This window comes from Lacerta agilis, chromosome 5, assembly GCF_009819535.1.
Source record: "Lacerta agilis isolate rLacAgi1 chromosome 5, rLacAgi1.pri, whole genome shotgun sequence".
NCBI lineage: Eukaryota > Metazoa > Chordata > Lepidosauria > Squamata > Lacertidae > Lacerta > Lacerta agilis.
This window is the reverse complement of record NC_046316.1, coordinates 62,822,255-62,841,553: the sequence shown is the minus strand read 5'-3', so window position 1 is coordinate 62,841,553 and position 19,299 is coordinate 62,822,255. Positions and strand designations below refer to the sequence as shown.

Sequence of the window (19,299 nt, the reverse complement as noted above, 5' to 3'; positions counted from 1 at the left end):
ATAATTAACAGGAGACATTAGGGATAGTTATTGGAATACTAGGTAGAGAGTTGAAATATACTTATCTGAATAACCATACAGTTATATTAAACGTTTTACCAAGTCATTTGAAACCATTACGCTTTGTACAAACAATAAAGCAACTTATGTTTTATTTTTACCACAATCTGAATCTGAAGTGAGTTATTCATTGCCAGAGTGAATACTGGCTGGTGGCAGCGGATATACCATATGTCATTGGGGCAGTTACCAATAGATCGTTAAATGTCCGGGGGTGCTGCTCAGGTCTGAGGGAGTGGACCGTGACAACCTCCGTGACCCGGAAGTCCTCCACGGAGCACGTGTGACACGCAGGTGCGCAGAAGCGTTCTGCGCACTTCGCACATGCGCAGAAGTGCAAAAACCCACGAACTCCGGGTTTTTCTTTCTTTTCTTTTTTTGTTTGTTTGCGTTACATACGCCCAGGTTACGTGGCGCGACCTGGAATGGATCGCGTATGTAATACGGGGTACCACTGTATATATGGTAATTTATGGACCCATCGCTTACATCATAGGAGCCCTCACAAACACAAAACACTGTTGCTGTATGTAGGCTTGTTTTTTATCTTATATTTTGGAAATGTACATCCAGTTTTTTTTTTCCTTTAAATTTTTTGGGGCCCTAAGCTATTGCTTGTTTAGCTTATATGTAAACCAGGCACTGGCCATACAGTATCTGCGTATTGATGAAGACCCATCAACCTATGACTATCTAGCTCTTAAAGTAACAACTTGAAATTCTTAGAAACCAGTCAGGGACAAATAGAAGAAGACACCTGCACTCCAGTATGGATCCCCGTTGTAACATACATAGCCCAACAAGACAACAAGAAGAATCCGCCAACAGGATACGAATCAATCTGGCTAACCTGAACCAAAAACCCACCCCTCACACACATAAAGAAATCACACTACAGCCAACCAAAGACAACTAAGAAATCTTTAATAAAATAAAAAAATAAAATAAAAACCAGTCAGGCCTTCAATTCCATATGGCACAAAACCAATTTTTTTTGTGATCATTAAAGGTAAAGGTAAATGACCCCTGACAGTTAAGTCCAGTCGCAGACGACTCTGGGGTTGCAGTGCTCATCTTGCTTTACAGGCTGAGGGAGCCAGTGTTTGTCTGCAGACAGTTTTTCCGGGTCATGTGGCCAGCATGACTAAACTGCTTCTGGAGAACCAGAGCAGTGCACGGAAACGGCGCTTACCTTCCCGCCGGAGCGGTACCTATTTATCTACTTGCACTTTTGGCATGCTTTCGAACTGCTAGGTGGGCAGGAGCTGGGACAGAGCAAGGGGAGCTCACCCTGTCGCGGGGATTCGAACCGCCGACCTTCTGATTGGCAAGCCCAAGAGGCTCAGTGGTTTAGACCACAGCACCACCCACTGTGATCATCACTTAGCTCAAAACTGCAGTGCATCTGTCTATTTGGATAAGCTGCCATAAAGATCCTTATAGTTCCTAGCCAAAGACTAGTGAAAGGCTATGCAAGCTTACCGAAAAAACAGCTATGAAGGTATGAGACATACAAAAGCATTGAAAATGTCGTATCTGCACTTTATGTAGAGGGGAAACCTCATAAGGAATGTAATAGAACATGGTGTGAACAGTTCTTTTGCCCACAAATGCAGAAGACTTTACTCAATGTAAAATCGGCTAAAATCCAAGAGAGCCATCTCATAATTTAACGTTGCAGTTTCTCTCTATAACTGGCATCAGCAGATGTCTGACCTGTAGTAACTTTAATGCTGTTTCTCCTCTGTTTTCCAGCACATTTAAAGTTATTATCATAATCACGGAGCTGTGGGAGAAAATAAGATCTGAAACACAACAGTCCAGATTATTTGTGCATTCTTTGATCAACCAAAAGTCCTAGACAACCAGCTTAAGTGTTGCTGTTTCATACAGTCATCTGACAGTATAACTCTGGTAATGACAGCACAATCCCATACATGTGTGCTCAGAAGTAATTCCCACTGACTTTAATGGAGTTTACTGCCATGTACCTGTAAGTGGGTATAGGATTGCAGGCTAACATTCCTATTAACTTGCTTTTTTAAAAAGACATGAAGGCAGGGATGGGAAATTTGTGCCTCTCCAGCATTTGAAAGGCCACAAGTTCCCCAACCCTATCTAGGACATTCTACATTTTGTCTGTGTGATATAAGCAGGTTAATCATTAACAGAAATAATTTGCAGGATGAAAATTTGCAGGTCAGTTTCTAGGCTATCCAACCATGGTCACATGCAAGACTGGTGGCCCATCTCCTTCCTGCTCAGAAGCCACACAAATTCATATTATACAAAATGTGCTGGGAGAGAACTCACTGACAAAACTGATACATGCAAAATAGAGTTTGCTTTCCTGAAGAAACAAAAAGCAAACTAACCAGACACCATTTAAAAACTGTTTATAATGTTTTGCAAAAAATGTAATGTTTGCAACAATGTTAAGGATCCTGTATGCAAAGCAGATCCCAGATTGAGTGAAACTAAACAAAACTGGGGGAGACACCTTCCAAACTAAACATTTTGCTTTAATGTCAAGCACAGATGTGAGGTACCTTCTGAACAATAATTTTCTGTATTCACACAATTTATTCTCTGCTTTTCTACATTAATATGTAGTCAAAGCACCTTATAAGTTTTGCTTAAACAATAAGATCATGTATTAAAGGAAACAGCAAAGCACCAGAAATGATGGCTTAAAGCAGTAATAAAAGCAGGCATGAGGTAAGAGCATTTTGGCTACGCCCACTGAAACAGCACTGCTTTTAATGTTCTTCTAAAAACTGGCAATGCTTCCATAACCATTCTCTCTTTTTTTGCACACACTCTCATCCCTTTAATTGTATAACATCCTTGGTACCAAACCACCATGATATAAACCTCCAGAATAAAAAAGACATTGTACTACAGCTATGAACAAATTACTGATATTGGTGAAAAACCACCAACATGGAGACGAACAAGAAGATGCTCAAAAGCAACCTGATAATAGCATGAGCCTAGCGCCCTTCTTTCAATAAAACAAATAGGTTCAGGATTTAACACTATCCTACAGCCTTACAGTTGCGAAAGCGTGATTACCAGGACACTCTGTTTAATCAAGCCAATGAAACTACTACTACTACTACTACTGCGTCCCTAAATTTCATTTGCTAATCTGACAACAGATTGGTTACCTGATGTCGATGAAAACTGAAGTTGCAATAGACACAGCAGGGTGTCAGAAGATTGCAGGGCTGCTCAGAATGCTCTTGCTGTCCTAGAAACCCAGCCACTCAAAGCAGTGAGATCTCTAACAAAGGCTGAAGGCCACCTGTGAAATGAAAAACAATTTATTAGGGAGAAAAATACTAACAGAACAGGAGTCGTCGTGCTTTTAGTATACAGAGATGACTGTACCGCAAACTGAAAGTCACAGACTTCTGATCCCTGTGCCAAAGCCTTTTAAGCATGAAGGAAAGCATGCTAACAGCGTTCCAAGAGGCCTGAAAGAAACAAATGCAAACAACTGCCAATCGCCGCTACGTAAAGTAACTTATCCTAAAACCAATCAATGAATCAAATTTCTTTCAAACCAAACTACTGAAAGCTCCCTTCCAACAATACGTTAAAATGCCCTTCCAAGAACATTGGACTACTTCTCATGTGGAGAAACTGTGTGAGTTTCATCTGTTGTTTTGCCTTCCAACTTCTCAATGAAGCCAGAAACCTCCCACTGCTCGTCTCCTGCAGGTATAAAGGGCCCACGCCCAACCTATATTTTATTTTGATGTACTGCTTTTTGGAATTGAGACAACTCAGAAAAGAAGAACAAGCCTAATCTGGCATCTGGAGCCACTTGAGGTTGTTGAGACACAGCTGAGGGGAATCGGAACACCAGAACCTGACAGTGTGAAGTCATAAGAAGGAAGGAACTACATTTCCTCAATGGCAGCAAAGCTGCAGGGAGCAAGATATACTTTTTATTGATATATATAGCCCTTAACAACTTGGGAACAGTTTTCACCACAAAACCACCTTATCCTACACATGCTTTGATCGGCAGAACTGGCACTACGCTGGGTGCCACATAATGCCCTTTTCACATTTCTAAGAACTTGGTTGGTTAGTGCACTTTGGAACTCCATGCCTATTGAGATCAAGCAGGCATCTGCTCACTATACCCTTTTTTGGCGCCCGCCAAAAACATTCCTGTTTAGACAAGCCTACCCAGGTGCTTAGTGAGTGAGGTAATTTTAACTTTGGATGTTTGAAGCAGGGCTGTACATTTTTCTTGATTTTACTATTTGATCTTTTAAAAACTGCATTTGGGTTTTTTAAACAAACAGTGTATAATAATGAATGAATGGATTGGCAGGTGAAGGTGGTTTGCGTGTTGAGGTCCCCAACCACCCTCCAGTAAATAACTCACACCGGAAACAATAATTTTGGTTTGGTTTTTGGAATAAATTTTGGCCACAACTTTATTAAAATACAAGATACGTGAGTGGTTGCGTAGGCATTGGTTTAGACTATCTGACCCACTGGGGACAGAAACTGACGACAGTCAGTAAGGGAAAGCAAATTGGGGAGAGAATAGGAGCTGGGGGGTCAGACACTACGACTCTCCCCCAAATGCTCCCAGGGGCTCTTGCGTGGCCCTGGCCCCCGACCGGGGGATACGGACAAAAGCATTGCGAGCCCCTGGATTCCTTTAACGGAATTCCCACGCAGCAGCAGCATTGGAGGGGCAGACACAGCCAATCATTACCCCTCCAGCAACGAACACGAAACCAATGCCTAACCGCCACCAGAGCCGACACGGCTCGCCGCCAAACCACTCACATACCTAACCAACCCTTCAGCCCATCCGCAATAGCCTGCAGCCATGTGTCATTACCAGAGGATGAAAGATGCACCCCATCATGGTGGTAAAGGGGAATTGCTCTAAACGTGATAGTAGGATGAGCAATCACTGACCCCCCCCCCAATTCAAGAACTGTTTTATCGCGGCGCCATTAGTACGTTTTCTAGCCTTCTCAGTGGCCACTAGAGCAGTGTTTTTCAACCACTGTTCCGCGGCACACTAGTGTGCCACGAGATGTTGCCTGGTGTGCCGTGGGAAAAATTGTGTTTATTTGATTCCTATTCAAGAGAATTACTTTATATATAGTCAATATAGGCACAGAGTTAAATTTTTTAACATTTTCTAATGGTGGTGTGCCTCGTGATTTTTTTCATGAAACAAGTGTGCCTTTGCCCAAAAAAGGTTGAAAAACACTGCACTAGAGAATGACTTCCACGCCAGACTTGCCTTTGCAAAAGATGCGACCAAAAAATCTTCACTGCCGGTAAGAGGGACGCCAATTCATACAAATCAGATTGGATAGCAGAACGCAATGCGCGACAGTCAGTAGCAGGTAAGTCATTCTTGCCTAGTTGGACTACAATTGCTGAGGGAGGGCCTTCCCTGGACACACGATTACGAATCAACGGGAGAAATTCCCCCCCACAACATTCCCCGTCTAGACAACCCGGACACCTGCACATGCTGGGGGAAGGTACTCCTCCCAAAGCATTCGCCATCTGGACCTCCAAGACACGTGCACATGGGCAGGACGGTCGAGATGGCGCCCCCAGTCCAGACTCATCAGCGCACTTGCCAGCCCAGTGCACGATGCTGCAGCCAACAAACCAAATGTGCACAGCTGCTCCTAGGAAAAAGGAAGTAACAGACAGGCATCAACACAGGCATCGCTGGCAACGCTTCCTGATGTAACCCTTGTCAGTGTCAGATGACACACATTCACAATCCTGTCCCCTGACCGGCCCCAGTATGCAGCCTTTGTAACAGCATCTATACGGACGGAATGAAGCGTGTTCAGCAGTGGGCAAGCTGCAGGCTGTAATAAGTGGTGCTTGACATGAGCAAATTGATGCCTGGCTATAAGGAACCCATATTCATGCACTAGGAGCGGACCAGCCCCCAGGAGGACGAAGAGCCAAATATTACTGGTATCCATAACTGGGCAAGGGCCCGTCACACCTGTGACCAGAAGCCTGATGATGGCATCCCCCTTGCATACTATGTCAGTCTTAGAGCTGCTGACTCTTAACGACAAATTCCAAGGCAAATAAGGGAAAGTCCAGAAGCAATAAGTTTCTAGCCTCTCAGCTCCGTGCTGGCTCCAACACAATTTTCTCAACCGTCAGTGCACAAAATTGCCATGGAGTTTCACCTCAATCTTTGACCAGCAGACAAGTCTCAGCTTGCTGTAGATAATGCATAGAAGGTCAAAGTGACCTGCTCACTGGCCAGTGTCCTCAGAGGTTGGAGCCAACTCCAACTTTCCAAGGCCCTGTGCACGGCATCCTTTGCGCAAAGGTCTCTGAAATTATTATTTTTTTTTTTTCCAAAGGGAAATTGCAGCAGACTGGATCCTGATGATTTTAGTGGCACATCCGAACTGGAGCAAGCGAGCCAAGTACTGCAACACCTGCTCAGAGGATGGGGGAAAGTCCCTCTGAATGGCTGATGACTGCCAGCAAAAGGCTAAGAAATCAGTCCAGACCTTCTCATAAAACCTAAAGTGGAAGAGGAATGGAAGCTGCTACTCCCCATAATAATTCATTGTTGCTAAAGTGCTCCAGGAGCTCCAGAAAAGTCTGGCTATAGCTGGGCATCCAGAGCCCAGGACCTGAAGCTCTCCACCTGAAAATATGGGATAGAGCATCAGCAAAACCCTAGACGATCCTATATAAAGTGAGCAGAAAAACCAATATTAAACCTTAAGCAGTGCAGCTGAAAAATGCGTAAAAGGGGCTGAGACTCTACCGGAGCGCGAGGACCATTTTGCCAGGCCGCTCACCACTGCCTGGTCGCCGACAATCACTGAACTCCTCAGTCCAAATGCACACTGCTACTACAATGATTTTTCATCTTCCTCTTTTTTTAGTCCCAACTCTCACTAGCTAACATCAGCTCATTAACAGTCAACTACCTTTCTGCCATTTTACAACTGGGGAACTGAGGCTAAGGAATAGTTGCTTGGTGGGGCTTTTTCCAAATTCAACTTGCATGAAATAAACAGCTGCAGAGCAGCTCAGTTTAAGTGTTTCTAATAACTATATATAGCTAAATGTGAAACGAGGAGAAGAAAAAAGTTGGGTTTCTTAGTTTGTGTCTCTAAATTTAAACCACAGGCTTGTTCTGTGATTCATCTGGCTACTGCTGCTGGTTTATCTATTTTACTCTTAGGAGGAGAAAACACTCCATGAGCTTTGCATAAAGCTCAGAAAAGGGATTGGGTGGGGACAGAACAGGTGCCAGCCGAGAGGTGACAAAATGTCACAGCTGAAAGGCAGCTGCTCAGCAAAACAGAAGCAACAAGAAACCTCTCAAGTGAAAAGCACGAAGCGCCAACCAGCCTAAGCAAATGATAAGAAAAACTGCATGGGCCCTGTAGAATCAGCGTCATCAATCTTGCTATTTTCAAATTGTGCAATCCAACTCTGCAGGAAGCTGGCTTAAAACTGAGTTAGACCACTGAGCCATCTAGATCAGTATGGTCTACAACGGCCGTTCCCAGGTTTGGTATTGGTATGGGGACTCATAAGTTCATATTCACTTGCTAGGGTGGCCCACCATTTTTTTGCAACATGACTTTTGGGCTGTCATCCCCAACTCACATGCAGTTTCTGCCCTTCTTTCTCATCCTGCTGATAACCCACTCCAAGGACCTCTCCGCCACCTACATCATTCAAAGTTGAGACCCTTCTTTGCTGGGTGCTAGTGGCTCTGCCTCTTCCCACTAAAGGTAAAGGTAAAGGCACCCCTGACCATTAAGTCCAGTCGTGGAAGACTCTGGGGTTGTGGCGCTCATTTCGCTTTATTGGCCGAGGAGCCAGCGTACAGCTTCCAGGTCATGTGGTCAGCATGACTAAGCCACTTCTGGCAAACCAGAACAGCTCACAGAAACGCTGTTTACCTTCTCCCCAGAGCGGTACCTATTTATCTACTTGCACTTTGACGTGCTTTCAAACTGCTAGGTTGGAAGGAGCAGGGACCGAGCAACGTGAGCTCACCACATCGCAGGGATTCGAACCACCGACCTTCTGATTGGCATGCCCTAGGCTCTGTGGTTTAACCCACAGCGCCACCCGCGTCCCAGGCCTCTGCCCACTAGCACCCAACAAAGAAGGAGCCAACACTCCCCTTTGCCTGACAGTCTTATCATAGAATCATATAATTGTTGAGTTGGAATGGACTCTGAGGGTCATCTAGTCCAACCCCCTGCAATGCAGGATCAGCCCATCACTGGCATTTGTCCCCTGCTAATGGCCCATCCAGGTAGCTCTGCATCACATTAGCTCCCCCTGAGTTCTACCACATTAGAAAGGACAATTCCTGTGTATATTGTAGGCATGTTAATCATTCAAGTGCAAAATGCATTTCTGCAACTAGAAGTTGCTGCCATTTGCATGAGAGGAGTGCACAGAGTCCTTTTTCCTGTGAATTGTTCCTTATCCTTTTCTGGTAAATTCTGATCTAATATGGAGCTACTAGAAGCAAATGTCCTGTGTCTGGTTTCCTTTTCCTTGCACATACTATTCAAACTTATCTGAAAGCCATTTCCATTGAACTCAGCTGGGCTTGCAATGTATAGGATTGTACAGAGGCATTTATAGTTTTTCAGGCAGCAATCTTAGCTGGGGGGGGGGGGGAAAACCAGTAAACAGTCAGCCTTACCTGCATGTGATTGCTATGTATAAACATCACATTATCACTTGAGTTGTGCTAAGTTATGACACATTTTATGTTGTTAAGGCATAATGTTTAGGTTTGATAAGAAAGCGAGAAAATTATGATTGCAAATATTTTGGCTTCTCCCCAAAATTACAGTTCTTTTTTTAAAAGTAATTTTATTAAAGATTTTCTTGATTTACAAAGGTAGTGCAATGTCTCTCTTGTATTTTTTTCCATGTAACATTTTACAAGTCAATTTCGTTTGTCGAGACATTAGGAAGAAAAGGGGGAAAGAGGTGGGTGGGATGGGGAGATGGGTGGGGTGTCGATGTTTTATTTTACTTAATATATGTAGGGTTTGGTGTCAGCGTTGTTTGTGTCATTGCCCCCTACATGCCCAATGCATAAATGGGAAGCCAGAAGAGACCACATTGTTTTGCCAGTGCAGACCACCATGTAGCTGTGGGAATCAACTAGCCATAAATGTCAGGACAGATATTTGTATCACAAGGTGTTTACAAACAACTATCAACCAAGCACTTTGGGCAGGGGGGCACTAACCATTTCGGACCAGTAGGCACATGTTGAATGTTGAGAGGGTGCTGCCAGTCACAAGATAGCTGCTCTGGGGGCATGGGGCATGGTGTAAACCAGGGTCAGCAACCTAAGGCCCATGGGCCACAAGCAGCCCACGGGGGTCGTTTAACCGGCCCACAAGCCGCCTCTGAACCGAGCCACCCGCTCGGCGAGTCCCGACCCGCTGCACTAAACCAGTGAAGTGTGGTGTGGGGACTCGCTTCCGCGGCACCAAAAATTGTGTCTGCCGGAAATTGCAGGCGTGTACCAGACCCTTCTGGTGACTTCTGTTTCAGTGTTTCTGAAGAAGTGTGCATGCACACGAAAGCTCCTACCAAGAACAAACTTAGTTGGTCTCTAAGGTGCTACTGGAAGGAATATTTTTTATTTTTTATTTTGTTTTAACCTATTGTTTGGTTTGCCCGCAGCTGAGACCTACCCCCAAACAGAAGCACAGAGGGGAGGGCGCAGGTTTGGCTCTCCTCTGCTGCCTGTGGGGCCTCTTTGACATACAAAGTAAAGCCACTCCCTGCTTTAGAAATGAATGGGCAAGTATGTACTGGAGGAGGGGGGAGCGCCTAGATGCGGGAAGCATTTATCATGGTCTCTTCATTTTTCTAGCCCCTAAGTCTGTTGGGTGCAGGATTGGTGAGAGGCCCTATTTAATCTTCCTGTCTTTTTTTTTTTAAACCCTCTTCCATTGCCATTTTTGCTTTCATATTGTTTTATTTGCCGATTTATGGGCAACTAATGTATATTTTGTTTTAATGCGCTGTTCAAGGCTTTGAGTCAAAATGGCATGCAAATGAAACGTAGTAGTAAGGTGTTAACAACAACAACGTTTTTTTTTCCAGGGGAAATGACTGGATCACATGTGACATACCGCATTTTTTGCTCCATACGACGCCACTTTTTTCCTTCTAAAAAGGTAAGGGAAATATCTGTGCGTCTGATGGAGCGAATGGTGGTCCCTGGAGCTGAATTGCCCAGGGGCCAAAACCCGATCGTGCTTATTATTTTACAAAGAGAAAAGGAAGTGTTGAAAGGACCCCGCTCAGCAGCTGATCAGCAAGAGATTGGGAGAGAGATAAGAGTCCCGGCTCCCTTTCAGCCCTGCCCTCCATTGTTGAATGTGCTGCAGAGGGAGGTTTTTTGTTTCCTCCCCAGCGACATGTGACTGGCTGATTAGATTATCTGTCTGGAAACTGTAGAAAAGGCTCCCTTTCCTTTAGAAGCTGCAGAAATGTGAGTTGAACCCCATAAAACAGGGCTTTTCCTCTTTGCTTTTCCCCCTTTGCAAAAGGAACTTTGCTTTTCCCCCTTTGCAAAAAAAGCTGCAAAACCTTTAGCTGATCCTCAAAGAACCAGGGCTTTTCCCTTTGCAAAAAAGCTGCAAAACTTTTAGCTGATCCTCAAAAAAAAAACAGGGCTTTTCCCTTTGCAAAAAAAGGTGCAAAACTTTTAGCTGATCCTCAAAAAAAAACAGGGCTTTTGGAGGAGGAAAACCAGAAAAATATTTTTTTTCTTGTTTCCTCCTCTAAAAGCGAGGTGCACCCTATGGAGGCGAAAAATACGGTATACGGTAAGCATTCCTTTCCCACCTGATTGAAAAAACAGGGGGGGAAATGGTGTGTAAGAGTGATGGTTTGGGGTGGAAAAGCATTAATGAGGCCCAGAATGCCTACAAAAGTTCATTGATAATCCCATGACAAAGTTGCCTTTTGTTCAGGGAATTAAAGCTGATGAGCATTGAAACTAATTGTCTGGCATCTTCCTTTGGTCTTTTGACTGGGGCACAAACAAACAAACATTCCGCTCCCTGCCAAGCTAAGGATGATGTAATCTAGGTATCTGTGGAGAAAAGAAGGGGACAGGCTGAAGTCTGAGTGTGACTAAAAGGAGCAGAGTTACTGGAGAGATAGTTTGCGGTTTGGAAGCTTTTGTTGCAACTGCATCAGGCCCAAACCACTAGCTATCTATCACTGCAGACAATAGTTTGTTTTCTCAGAACGGAAGATACAGAACAGAGCTTCGTTTTCCTTGGCAGCTACAGTTATTTCATTATTTTCGCTGTTGATAGGTTTTGTGGGATGTGATGCTGCGGCATGTGTATGTTGAACAAAAACTTTTAAACCAGAGACAGCACCGAGATCAATCAATAAATTACTATGTACATTACAATACCTTTGGCCCTCTTAAAATTATTATTTAACATAAAATATTGCTCCTCACAAGAAATACTGTGGAAACAAGGCACAACAACATTGTAAAAGATCTCAACAGCCCTCTGTCGGTCAATTTTTACTGTTCTGAGAAGTAAGAGATATGTAGGCAATTGTCTTGGCGAGTATGCCGTTGCACACAGGAGTGGCCATTTCCTAGGTAACACAAGATCCTTTGGCAATAAAACAGGAGGTATGACCAACAGAGCTTAGGAAAGGTCAAACCAAACAGTAAGAAGCACACACACTTATGGCTTCCAAGTACGTGCTCTGCTTAAATTCAGTATACTTTGCTTATCAGTCATGTGCATTTTCTGGAGTTTTTCCATGCTCATGTGGTTCTGCCTCACTTTAAAAGCTATTACTGGAACTAGAATTTCCTCCCCAAACTAAGCATGTAATTCTCTCTAAAAGATGTTTAACATACAGAACCAACACCTATTACATGTTTGCTTATTAAAGAGCAAGTCCATTCTGAGATGTGAAAAAGTCCTTTCCCAAATCCATGTTTTTTTGCAACATAGCCTAGAAGATGAGGTGTGCTAATACAAAGCAGTGGTCTATTGTCATTCTGCCCCTGTCTAACCCCGGCTTGCTCCTCCGCCATAATTGCCTCTGATTCCACCCAGTTAATTAATTTAATGTAAAGGTGGTTTGGCATATAATTTGCTGGGTATAGGGAGGAGACTGATGGGCCTATAACTCGCCGGGTCTGACGTGGGTCCTTTCTTATAGATTGGGATGATTATTGCCTCTGCCCAGCAGTCGGGGATTATGCATGTAGAGTCGATGTAGGAGAACATTCTTGCCAATAGGGGGGCCATGAAATTGAGGGCTGCCAGCGGATAACAGTGCCCCCTCATAATTAAGATCTCATTTATTCTTGTTTTAATTGTGCCGAAACCTAATTCAGCTCATTTTATTGGTTATATATGGTTTTTATCAGTATCTGTAATATGTGTCCTTTTTTGATGTAACGGCCTGTGGGCTATGCAAATAAATAAAGTTTGTTGTTGTTGAAGATGGAGAATGTAATGTCCTATAGATGAATATATAACGTTCTGGAGTCTCCATAACAATTATTCTTTTTCTTTTCTTCAGCATTCACTTTAAAAAATACAAAAACTCAGGCAAAATGAGCAATGTTGAAGCCGACTGCCATCAAGCAAAAGTCTGGTGGTCCAAAAACACCAAATGGTTGTTTCACTGTGAAAAACACATTAAAAGGGCAGACGAAAGGAAGTCCTTCTTCACATGGCACCCAGCTAAACAGTGGAACTTGCTCCCACAAGATGTGGTGACGGCACCAACGCACAACGGCTTTAAAAGGGGATTAGACAAATTCGAGGAGAAGCTATTAACAGTTACTTGTCCTGATGTGTATGCGCTGTGTCTATGAATACCATCTCCCAGGAAACAACAGCAGGACAGAGCTCTTGTTCTGTTTGGAGGCATCCTGTAGGTTTCTACTTGGCCCCTGTGGGAAATGGATGCTGCACTAGATAAAAGACTCTGGTCTGATCCAGCAGGCTCTTCTGTTGCTCTATTTTTTTCGGCTGTGAAAGGTACCCAACTACGTTAAGTCATATTCAGAGCAGGCCCAATAGTTTTTGTTGATTTCATTGGGTCCACTCAGAGGATGACTAATGTTTGTTGGCTAATCACCCATGATTTCATAATGCTGACTTTCACGATGAAGCAAAGTAAGTCAGAATAAACACTCTTGTATTTTTTTTTTCCATGCAGGAGAACTAGATTTGTTTTGTTGCCCTTGGATCTTTAGAGAACCTGACAGACCTTTTAAACTGTGTTCATTACCACCTGCCTAATCAATAGAAATGAAACAAAAATCGTTATGCTGGTCAGTAGAAATGTTGAATGTTCTTCATGTCTGGCCTTCCTTCACGGACATTGAACAGATTCACTGAAGTGAATAAGACTCTCCAATGGCAAGTTAACAGCACATTAACCGTCAGCTTTGCAATTGCTTTCACAGAAAAACACTGACATGAATTGAAAGCTAACAGTAGTCGTCTTCTTTGGCTGTAGATTTCTTAAAAGAAATATTTCTTTCTTGTCCTGTCTTAAAAGCAGACTTCAATGAAGTGCAATAAACATCTCGGAAATTAATAATTTCTCCCCCCCCCCCCACTGTTTCTTACCTTAGATTCTGAATGTTTCCTGATTGTCCAAGAGGTGGCAATTCCATTTTGGAACTAGCCACTTGCCGTTGTATAGAGTGACAAAATGATGGGCTGACAATGGTGGGCTTTTGCTTCCACGGGTTCCTTTAAAAAATGTAGCATTTTATCAAGCCTTTCCTCCTTCCTTTTCCTTCAGCATCTTAGGGTGACAGAAAGGCAGGCAGTGAAACTGCCTGTCCTTTGCTCCTTCCTCATTAAACCACAGAAATGCTTAAATGGGCTTTTTATTGCAACTTGGTTTAAAGCAGCATGGCCAAACTTGGCCCTCCAGCAGTTTGGGACTACGACGCCCATCACCCTAGCTAACAGGACCAGTGGTCAGGGATTATGGGAATTGTAGTCCCAAAACAGCTGGATGGCCAAGTTTGGCCACGCCTGGAAAGGAATGGCACAGGTAAGGGAATCTGAGCACTTGTGCTCAACCAAAGGCTGGAGCTGCACTCCTTTTACTACCTACATTTTCTTGAACTTGTAACAGGCATGCTCTTATATACACAAATGCAGGATGAAAGTGGGGAAGTTAGATAAACCTCTCTCCCAACAATGAGGATTCTGTTTTCAAGCTACTGGCACTTGACTTTCAATGATTTAGGGGAAACAACTTTTTTTTTCCCTCCCTTGCTGCATATTGAGTGGTCATCAAAAAGTTGAGCACTGTGACAGGATGCAGATCTTCTCTTTGCTCCAGGAATAATAAATATTTAGTTCTTCAATTCGGCTGGAAATCTCTCACTGACTTGCACACCATTCCAACACATCTCTGTTTCAGCAGAGAAGTCCTGAGCTGTTTCCTGTGTGGTATTCCAATTTACCTACAAAAGAAGTTCCCCAAGGCCTCAATGTTGTTTTATTTTATTGCAAAATGAAGTTCTGTGGTTCATTTAAGAAATGCGAAAAGAGGAACAAGTTTTATTTTTCTGCGGTTCAAAAGTGCTCTTGCGGGGGAAGACCGCCTTACAAACCGAAGTGACAGTTTACTGAGGGAATGCTGATACAGAGATCAGCATCTGCAGCATCAACAATTTCAAGAAAAGCAGAGTCAGGGTGGAACAGTTTATATCCACTACCCACATCAACCAGTAGAGAATGAAAAGCAAAATATTGGCCTCCAGTGTTTTCATGGAGACTATATCTAAGCCTTCTTTGTTCGCTGAGCTGTCTCCTCATACTTCCTTCCGCTATAGAATAAGATAGTAAAAATAAGCTAACTTCCACACAACAGTACAGTGGTTAGGTTACTGTGAGATTCTGTGGGGCTGACATACTGGCAGGTGTAAATGTCTGGCTGAGTGAAAGATGACACCTGCCTTGTGAAATGGGAAAGAATAGACTAGATGGACCTTGATTCTCCCCCCCCCCAAAAAAACTTTATGAGTCACCTCTCATTTTGCAGATTTCTTTTTTTAGGACTAGAATGAGCATACCAAACCTAGAACTATCTCAATCTTGTTTCAGGCCTGGTTTTGGCACAGAACTATTTAGATGGGACCAATGAACGATGCTAAGAAAAGGGACATGGGGAATGCAACTCTGCTTATTCTCCTGGAGTTCTCTGTGGCTTTTGATACCACCATAAAATCATAGAGTTGTGAGGGAACCCAAGGTTCTGAAAGTGTGATTACCAGGGACAATCTGTTTAATCAAGCCAATGAATCTTATTTCAGCTACAGCGCCCTAAATTTCATTTGCTAATCTGATGACAGATTGGTTACCTGATGTTAATTGAAAACTGAAGTTGCACTGTGTTAGAAGATTGCAGGGCTGCTTGGGGTGCTCTGCAGGGACAAGTGGGTGAAATCTGCTGCCTTCTTGGTGCCTGTTTTTGCTTTAGGGTTCCTAATAATAATAATATTAATAACAATTTATTTTTTATATACCCTGCCCATCTGACTGGTTTCCCCAGCCACTCTGGGCAGCTCCCAACAGAATTAATGATGATGGTGATGATGATGATGATGATGATGTCATAAAACATCAGACATTTAAAACTTCCCTAACTTCCAAATATATGGGGATCCTATATGGACCTGTAGACCTCGTGGAAGGCAACAAAATTCAATACAGAAGGAAGAATAGGGCTAGCATTCCCATCCCTCCCCAACCCATATGTGATAAGGTATCCGTTTAAATAACACCTGGAGCAGGGTTTTTCAGACTGAGGGTCATATTTTCATCTGGGTAATCTTCCAAGGGCCTACATCCCAGTGGTAGGCAGGACCAGAGGCAAAAATGGGCAAAGCAACAAGCATACATTTTACCTTTGTACAATAGACTAGTTTCTACACGCATTCACAAAGAATCACAGAATTGTAGAGATGGAAAGGGATCCCAGGGTCATCTAGTCCAACCCCCTGCAAGGCAGGAATCTCAGCTGAAGCATCCATGACAGATGGCCACCCTACCTCCAGAGGGAGACTGTTCAACTGTTAAACAGCTCGTACTATCAGAAAGTTCTTCCTGCTGTTTAGTCTCCTTTCTTGCAATTTGAAGAGCTATTGGTTGAGTCCTGCCCTCCAGTGCAGGAGATTAACCATCAAACATTGTCTTTTTCTGGAGAGAATGAGCTGCAGGACTGAGGGTGCCTACTTGGGGGGGGGGACTTTCAAAATATGGTGCTGGGAGATTACAGCACAACATCATGACATCTATGTTTCATTCTGACTCCAGTGCTGTTTATCATCGACATTAAGCTGCTGAGTCACGTCATTCAGAGGGTTTGAGTCAGGTGGGGTGCCTATTGTATGTTATCACCAACACCCAGTTCTGTTTTCTCCTTTTCATGAGATTTGGGTGAAGCAGTAAAAGTGCTGAACGGGTGTCTGAGATCAGTCATTGACAGGATCTGGGCCAATCAACTGAAACGCAATCAATTTAAGAAGGATGTGCTGTGGGCAAGTCGTATTCTGGAAAAAAAAGTTGTAATCCCTCTACAGCAGATTTGGGGGGACTTGTGGTCCTTCAGGTGTGGTTCCTGTCATGCACTGGTTGCCAATTTGCTGCCAGACCAAGTTCAAAGTTATTGTGTCAATTCACAAAGCCCTAAACAACATGGGCCCAAAGTCCCTTAAGGACCACCTGATCCCTTATACTCCACCTCAATCACTGAGAACCTGATGGGTCACTTTTGGCGGTTCCTCATGCCCTTGAGGTTTGCTTGGCCTCCACTAGAGACTGAGTCTTTAGTGTGGGTAGGCACTGCCTTGTAGAACTCCTTGAGGTTTGGGAGGAACCATCTCTGCCTTCTGTATTCTGAAAACTGTACTATTTAGATAGGCCTTCATAGTATGAATTTCTCCAACCCAGTGTTCTCCAGATGTTTTGGACTGCAACTTCTATCATTCCTAAACATTATCAGCCCTGGTCAATGAGGCTTATGGAAGACACCAGTTTGGAGAAAGCTGGTGTACACCACCCTGTGGAGCAAGGGCAAGGAGACAGAGACAACGTCCACCAGACCTGACAAAACAGAAGACAGCGGGGACCAAGGGCTGAACCCTACATCAGGGATGTTTCAAGTTCTGATATTAACAAACTCGAGGAAACGAAAAGGTACTCACAGAATTTTCACTGCAATCTTTTTTTCTTTTTCTTTTTTTTTGCACTGGTTGTGGGAAGTCAAAACAGCACTCTCCACCTTGGTCTAGTTAAGTCACTGTTCCAGACAGACTATCTTAGGTTGTGTGGAACTGGTAAATTATCTCATTATATAGGTATACCTATAGTCTACTTATATACCGTATTTTTTGGTCCATAAGGCGCTCCGGACCACTAGACGCACCTGTTTTTTAAAGGGGGAAAACCCTCCTTTAAAGGGGGTTTTCCTCCTTTAAAAGGCAGGGAGGGGGCGCTGGAGGGGGAGCCCATTCACAGCGGCTCATCCCCGCTTGCTTTAAAGGGACATGGGGACGAGGGGAGAACGCTTCTTTCGGTGAACGGAGGTGCTGACACGATCCAGCAACATCCCCGTCGCTTCCTGCTGCCTCCCCCATCCCCGCCGCATTTGGCGGGAGTGGGGGGGAGGCAGCGGAAATGTTGCTGGATCGTGCCCAGCACCTTTCAGCGAACAGAGGTACTGGCACGATCCAGCAACTTCGCCGCTGCCTCTCCCCACCTCCCGTCGAATGCGGCGGGGGATGGGGGAGGCCGCGGGAGCAAAGCCTTTGCTCCATAAGGCACACAGGGATTTTCCCTTCCTTTTTAGGAGGGAAAAAGTGCATCTTATGGAGCGTAAAATACGGTAATTACTTCCTTCTTTTTGTATAAAAAGTAATGAAGCATAATGGCACTTGGGTTTCTCATATTATTATTCACAGTGCATAGTGTATGGAGCTGTCCTTCCTACCCTCAAATGAGTTTGTTCATCTGTTGTTTAGTAGGAAACAGGAACATAATGCATCTATTTAGCAATACCTTTGTGTGACTTTCTTTCTCTCTTGGAACGCATTTAAACCTCAGGATCCCATAGCTCGCCCACCCACCACCCAATCAATCTGTTATGTTTCCTAACCTAGTATCATGATGGTGTGTTTCATTCCAGTGCGTCTTCCCACACATCTCAGATTTGGAGTAAACCAGAATGGGATACAGAAGGAGAAGGCTCCTCTTTCTCCTGCCCACACTCCCTAGCTCAGAGAAGGCTGGATTGACATAGAAGACCAGAACAGATTGACTCCACTATGCCTCCCTCCCATGGCAGTGGCTTGAAAAAGTACAGGAATTTCCAAATGTCAGAAAGCTACATGGGAAGCTCAGCATCTCAAGGAGAATTTAGATGAATGCCTTCTTTGACCACCTTCATTTAATGAACATTGATGCATAATGTTTGATAAAGACTGGATATACAACCTTAAGGGATTTCTGTAAAAAATGAGGGTGGAGGCCAGAAGGAAATACCAATCTGTGTGCAGTAATAATACGTCTTGCACTGCAAAGTATTTTCAGTACAGATTAGATTCCTAAGCTAAGTTGAGAATGCAACTGCCTAGACTTTGCCAGAATGATATTTTTATGCTTTTATGAGTCACTGATTCTCCAGAGCCTTTGCAATTGGCCTTTTCCATTTTCCATTTTCTCTCAATGGTGTGATAAATGCCAAGTGTGTCACAGATCGCCAGAGATGTCACTGACACTAACCAATAGATGCCCATAATATTTGCAGTGCCACATCCTGCGCAGCACCCCAAACAGTACTAGAAGTGGGCAAGAGGGGAAATAACATGTTTCCACTGATTAAAAATGATAATACTGCATTTTCCAGTGTCACCGAAATCTAAATTGGCCTGGGGGGTGGGCAAGAAATTTCAATCTGCTGTCACAACCGAGAAACAACAGTACACAATAAAGCAATCATCTAGAAAAGCTTGAGATACTAAACTAAACCCTTTCTAAAAGAACAGCACCTAAATCTTAAGTCATAGTCGCTCAAGTCCAAAGGGCAAGCCTTGCTGGAGTGTGTATCTGACGAAGCGGCTGTAAAAACAGGGTAGCTGTTTATACTTGAGAGAGGATTCTGGCACCG

At 43.8% G+C, this 19,299-nt stretch overlaps 1 protein-coding gene across 2 annotated transcripts in view; it reads right to left on the bottom strand.

Moving 5' to 3' along the window:
- The window catches only part of ST6GAL1 (ST6 beta-galactoside alpha-2,6-sialyltransferase 1), a 68,589-nt gene that overhangs the window by 22,839 nt on the left and 26,451 nt on the right, over positions 1-19,299 (bottom strand). For both annotated transcript variants that reach the window (XM_033150218.1, XM_033150219.1), the window contains exon 2: positions 3,231-3,367. The gene's annotated coding sequence lies outside the window, so the exon portion shown is untranslated. The remainder of the gene's footprint in view (positions 1-3,230; positions 3,368-19,299) is intronic.